This window comes from Oncorhynchus gorbuscha, linkage group LG05 (genome assembly GCF_021184085.1).
Source record: "Oncorhynchus gorbuscha isolate QuinsamMale2020 ecotype Even-year linkage group LG05, OgorEven_v1.0, whole genome shotgun sequence".
NCBI lineage: Eukaryota > Metazoa > Chordata > Actinopteri > Salmoniformes > Salmonidae > Oncorhynchus > Oncorhynchus gorbuscha.
The window spans coordinates 78,207,047-78,214,082 of NC_060177.1; positions in this window are offsets into that span (position 1 = coordinate 78,207,047).

Below are 7,036 nucleotides of genomic sequence, written 5' to 3' on the forward strand. Positions count from 1 at the left end.
GCCGGGCACCTACTGCCATAACCTCTTTAAAGGCACTTAAATATTTTGTGTTACTCATTCACCCTCTGAATGGCACACATACCTAATCCATGTCTCAATGCTTAAAAATCCTTCTTTAACCTGTCTCGTCACCTTCATCTACACGGATTGAAGTGGATTCAACAAGTATCATCAATTAGAGATCATAGCTTTCACCTGGTCAGTCTATATCATGGAAAGATCAGGTGTTCTTAATGTTTTGTGCGCTCAGTGTTTTTACAGTGCATTTGGAAAGTAATTCAGTCCCCTTGACTATTTCCACATTTTGTTGCGTTAAAATCAAATTGTATTGGTCACATACACATGGTTAGCAGATGTTATTGCGAGTGTAGCGAAATACTTCTCGTTCCGACACTGCAACAATATCAAGAAATAATCTAACAATTCCACAACTACAGTTGAAGTCGGAGGTTTACATACACCTTAGCCAAATACATTTAATCTCAGTTTTTCACAATTCCTGACATTTAATCCTAATAAAAAGTATTTGTCTTAGGTCAGTTACCACTTTATTTTAAGAATGTGAAATGTCAGAACAATAGTAGAGAGAATGATTTATTTCAGCTTTTATTTTTTTCATCACATTCCCAGTGGGTCAGAAGTTTACACACACTCAATTAGTATTTGGTAGCATTGCCTTAAAATTGCTTAAATTGGGTCAAATGTTTTGGGTGGCCTTCCACAAGCTTCCCACAATAAGTTGGGTGAATTTTGGCCCATTCCTCCTGACAGAGCTGGTGTAACTGAGTCAGGTTTGTAGGCCTCCTCGCTCGCACACACTTTTTCAGTTCTGCCCACAAATGTTCTATAGGATTAAGGTCAGGGCTTTGTGATGGCCACTCCAATACCTTGACTTTGTTGTCCTTAAGCCATTTTGCCACAACTTTGGAAGTTTGCTTGAGATCATTGTTAATTTGGAAGACCCATTTGCGAGCAAGCTTTAACTTCCTGACTGATGTCTTGAGATGTTGCTTCAATATATCCATATAATTTTAATTCCTCATGATGCCATCTATTTTGTGAAGTGCACCAGTCCCTCCTGCAGCAAAGCACCCCCACAACATGATGCTGCCACCCCCATGCTTCACGGTTGGGATGGTGTTCTTCAGCTTGCAAGCCTCCCTTTTCCTCCAAACATAACAATGGTCATTATGGTCTAACAGTTCTATTTTTTGTTTCAACAGACCAGAGTACAATCTTTGTCCTCATGTGCAGTTGCAAACCATAGTCTGGCTTTTTTATGGCAGTTTTGGAGCAGTGGCATAGTCTGCTGAGCGGCCTTTCAGGTTATGTCGATATAGGACTTGTTTTACTGTGGATATAGATACTTTTGTACCTTTTTCCTCCAGCATCTTCACAAGGTCCTTTGCTGTTGTTCTGCGATTGATTTGCACTTTTTGCACCAAAGTACTTTCATCTCTAGGAGACAGAACACGTCTCCTTCCTGAGCGGTATGATGGCTGCGTGGTCCCATGGTGTTTATACTTGTGTACTATTGTTTGTACAGATTAATGTGGTGCCTTCAGGCATTTGGAAATTGCTCCCAAGGATGATTTATTTTTATTTTTTCATGATGTCAAGCAAAGAGGCACTGAGTTTGAAGGTAGGCTATGAAATACATCCACAGTTACACCTCCAATTGACTCAAATGATGTCAATTAACCTATCTAAAGTGGTTGAAAAACGAGTTTTAATGACTCCAAGCTAAGTGTATGTAAACTTCCGACTTCAACTGTACCTAATACACACAAATCTAAGTAAAGGGATGGAATAAGAATATGTCCGTACATATAAATATATGGATGAGCGATGACCGAGCGACATATGCAAGATGCAATAGATGTTATAAAATACAGTATATACAGCGACAAGAAAAAGTATGTGAACCCTTTGGAAATACCTGGATTTCTGCATAAATTGGTCATAAAATTTGATCTGATCTTCATCTAGGTCACAACAATTGACAAACACAGTCTGCTTAACCTAATAACACAAATCAAATCAAAGTTTTTTTTGTCACGTGCGCCGAATACAACAGGTGTAGAGCTTACGGTGAAATGCTTACTTATAGTGCAAAAAAGGTATTAGATGAACAATAGGTAAGTAAAGAAATAAAACAACAGTAAAAAGATACAGTAGATACAGCTATATACAGTAGTGAGGCTATAAAAGTAGCGAGGTTACATACAGACACCGGTTAGTCAGGCTGATTGAGGTAGTATGTACATGTAGATATGGTTAAAGTGACGATGCATATTTGATGAACAGAGAGGAGCAGTAGCGTAAAAGAGGGGTTTGTGGGTGGTGGGTGGTGGGACACAATGCAGATAGCCCGGTTAGCCAATGTGCGGAAGCACTGGTTGGTCGGGCCAATTGAGGTAGTATGTACATGTAGATATGGTTAAAGTGACGATGCATATATGATGAACATAGAGGAGCAGTAGCGTAAAAGAGGGGGTGGTGGGTGGCGGGTGGTGGGACACAATGCAGATAGCCCGGTTAGCCAATGTGCGGGAGCACTGGTTGGTAAAAACTGTTGAGAATACTTTTTGTCCTAGACTTGGCACTCCGGTACCGCTTGCCATGCGGTAGCAGAGAAAACAGTCTATAACTGAGTCTCTGACAATTTTATGGGCTTTCCTGGTATATTGGTCCTGGACGGCAGGAAGCTTGGCCCCAGTGATGTACTGGGCCGTTCGCACTACCCTCTGTAGCACCTTACGGTCAGATGCCGAGCAGTTGCCATACCAGGAGGTGATACAATAGATCAGGATTCTCTCGATGGTGCAGTTGTAGAACCTGTTGAGGATCTGGGTGCCCATGCCAAATCTTTTCAGTCTCCTGAGGGGGAAAAGGCTTTGTCGTGCCCTCTTTACAACAATCTCAATACTTTGTTATATACCCTTTGTTGGCAATGACAGAGGTCAAAAGTTTTCTGGAAGTCTTCACAAGGTTTTCACACACTGTTGCTGGTATTTTGGCCCATTCCTCCATGAAGATCTCCTCTAGAGCAGTGGTGTTTTGGGGCTGTTGCTGGGCAATAAGGACTTTCAACTCCCTCCAAAGATTTTCTATGGGGTTGAGATCAAGAGACTGGCTAGGCCACTCCAGGACCTTGAAATGCTTCTTACGAAGCCACTCCTTCATTGCCCGGGCGGTGTGTTTGGGATCATTGTCATGCTGAAAGACCCAGCCACGTTTCATCCTCAATGCCTTTGCTGATGGAAGGATGTTTTCACTCAAAATCTCACGATACATGGTCCCATTCATTCTTTCCTTTACACGGATCAGTCGACCTGGTCCCTTTGCAGAAAAACAGCCCGAAAGCATGATGTTTCCACCTCCATGCTTCACAGTAGGTATGGTGTTCTTTGGATGCAACTCTCAATCTTTGTCCTCCAAACACAACGAGTTGAGTTTTTACCAAAAAGTTATATTTTGGTTTCATCTGACCATATGACATTCTCCCAATCTTCTTCTGGATCATCCAAATGCTCTCTAGCAAACTTCAGACTTGCCTGGACATGTACTGGCTTACGCAGGGGGACACGTCTGGCACTGCAGGATTTGAGTCCCTGGCGGCGTAGTGTTTTACTGATGGTAGGCTTTGTTACTTTGGTCCCAGCTCTCTGCAGGTCATTCACTAGGTCCCCCCGTGTGGTTCTGGGATTTTTGCTCACCGTTCTTGTGATCATTTTGACCCCATGGGGTGAGATCTTGCGTGGAGCCCCAGATCGAGGGAGATTATCAGTGGTCTTGTATGTCTTCCATTTCCTAATAATTGCTCCCACAGTTGATTTATTCAAACCAAGCTGCTTACCTATTGCAGATTCAGACTTCTCAGCCTGGTGCACGTCTACAATCTTGTTTCTGGTGTCCTTTGACAGCTCTTTGGTCTTGGCCATAGTGCAGTTTGGAGTGTGACTGTTTGAGGTTGTGGACAGGTGTCTTTTATACTGATAACAAGTTCAAACAGGTGCCATTAATACAGGTAACAAGTGGAGGACAGAGGAGCCTCTTAAAGCAGAAGTTACAGGTCTGTGAGAGCCAGAATTCTTGCTTGTTTGTTGGTGACCAAATACTTATTTTCCACCATAATTTGCAAATAAATTCATAAAAAATCCTACAATGTGATTTTCTGGACTTTTATTCCTCATTTTGTCTGTCATAGTTGAAGTGTACCTATGATTAAAATTACAGGCCTCTCTCATCTTTTTATGTGGGAGAACTTGCACAATTGGTGGCTGACTAAATACTTTTTTGCCCCACTGTATGTAGTGCTAGGGCAAAAACTAAAATGTGCACCCCTTTGGGTCCCCAGCACCAGGATTGAGAACCACTCAAATCAAAATCAAATCAAATCAAATGTATTTATATAGCCCTTCGTACATCAGCTGATATCTCAAAGTGCTGTACAGAAACCCAGCCTAAAACCCCAAACAGCAAGCAATGCAGGTGTAGAAGCACGGTGGCTAGGGAAAACTCCCTAGAAAGGCCAAAACCTAGGAAGAAACCTAGAGAGGAACCAGGCTATGTGGGGTGGCCAGTCCTCTTCTGGCTGTGCCGGGTGGAAATTATAACAGAACATGGCCAAGATGTTCAAATGTTCATAAATGACCAGCATGGTCGAATAATAATAAGGCAGAACAGTTGAAACTGGAGCAGCAGCACGGCCAGGTGGACTGGGGACAGCAAGGAGTCATCATGTCAGGTCGTCCTGAGGCATGGTCCTAGGGCTCAGGTCCTCTGAGAGAGAGAGAAAGAAAGAGAGAACGGGAGAATTAGAGAGAGCACACTTAAATTCACACAGGACACCGAATAGGACAGGAGAAGTACTCCAGATATAACAAACTGACCCTAGCCCCCCGACACATAAACTACTGCAGCATAAATACTGGAGGCTGAGACGGGAGGGGTCAGGAGACACTGTGGCCCCATCCGAGGACACCCCCGGACAGGGCCAAACAGGAAGGATATAACCCCACCCACTTTGCCAAAGCACAGCCCCCACACAACTAGAGGGATATCTTCAACCACCAACTTACCATCCAGCCACTCTTAGCTTTTTAAGTGGGAGAACTTGCACAATTGGTGGCTGACTGACTAAATTATATTTTGCCCCACTGTAGGTGTTCCTTTATTCCAGGTGAATAAAGACGGTGTGGATTCCGATTGAGATTGCGTCATCTGTGGATCTGTTGGGGCGGTATGCGATTTGGAGTGGGACTCGAGTGTCCGGGAGGATGCTGTTGATGTGAGCCATGACCAGCCTTTCAAAGCACTTCATGGCTACCGACGTGAGTGCCACAGGGCAGTAATCATTTAGGCAGGTTACCTTCACTTCCTTGGGCACAGGGACTATGGTGGTCTGCTTGAAACATGTAGGTATTACAGACCCGGTCAGGGACAGTTTGAAATGTCAGTGATGACACTTGGCAGTTGGTCCACGCATGCTTTGATTACACATCCTGGTACTCTATCTGGCCCAGTGGCTTTGTGAAAGTTGACCTGTTTAAAGGTTTCGTTCACAATGGCTACCGAGAGCATTATTACACAGTCATCCAGAACAGCTGGTGCTCCTGTGCATACTTCAGTGTTGCATGCCTCAAAGAAAGCATAAAAGTCATTTAGCTTGTCTGGTAGGCTTGCGTCACTGGGCAGCTTGTGTCTGGGTTCCCCTCTCTAGTCCATAATAGTTTTCTAGCCCTGCCACATCCGACGAGCGTCAGAGCCGGTGTAGTAGGATTCAATCTTAATCCTGTATTGAGATTTAGCTTGTTTGATGGTAGCGTCCGGATTATTTCCCGCTCCTTGAAAGCGGCAGCTCTAAGCTTTTGCTCGATGCGGATGTTGCCTGTAATCCATGTCTTCTGGTTGGGATATGCACGTACAGTCACTGTGGGGACAACGTCATCGATGCACTTATTGATGAAGCCGATGACTGATGTGTTGTATTCCTCAATGCCATTGGATGAATCCCGAAACATTTTCCAGTCTGTGCTAGCTAAAAAGTCCTGTAGTGTAGCATCCGCGTCATCTGACCACTTCCACATTGAGCGAGTCACTGGTACTTCTTACTTTAGTTTAGCTTGTATGCAGAAATCAGGAGGATGGAATTGTGATCAGATTCCATATTGAGAAAATCACTGGTACTTCCTGCTTTAGTTTTTGCTTGTAAGCAGGAATCAGGAGGATATAATTGTGGTCAGATTTGCCAAACGGTGTGTCGGGCAGAGCTTGGTACGCATCTCTGTGTGTGGAGTAAAGGTGGTCTAGGATTTTTTTCCAGGTTGCACATGTGACATGCTGGTAAAAATTTGGTAAAACTGATTGAAGTTTGCCTGCATTAAAGTCCCCAGCCACTAGGAGCGTCGCTTCTGGGTGAGCATTTTCTTCTTTGCTTATGGCCTTATAGAGTTTGTTGAGAGTGGTCTTAGTGCCAGCTTCACTTTGTGGTGTAAAATAGACGGCTACGAATAATACAGATGAGAGCTCTTTGCCACCTTCTCCTCCCTCCTGAATCCTCCTCCCCCCCCCCCCCTCCTCCCTCTCTGCAGATGACTTCGTCAACCATTTTGAAAAGAAGGTCGACGACATCCGATCCTCGTTTGCTAAGTCAAACGACACCGCTGGTTCTGCTCACACTGCCCTACCCTGTGCTCTGACCTCTTTCTCCCCTCTCTCTCCAGATGAAATCTCGCATCTTGTGACGGCCGGCCGCCCAACAACCTGCCCGCTTGACCCTATCCCCTCCTCTCTTCTCCAGACCATTTCCGGAGACCTTCTCCCTTACCTCACCTCGCTCATCAACTCATCCCTGACCGCTGGCTACGTCCCTTCCGTCTTCAAGAGAGCGAGAGTTGCACCCCTTCTGAAAAAACCTACACTCGATCCCTCCGATGTCAACAACTACAGACCAGTATCCCTTCTTTCTTTTCTCTCCAAAACTCTTGAACGTGCCGTCCTTGGCCAGCTCTCCCGCTATCTCTCTCAGAAT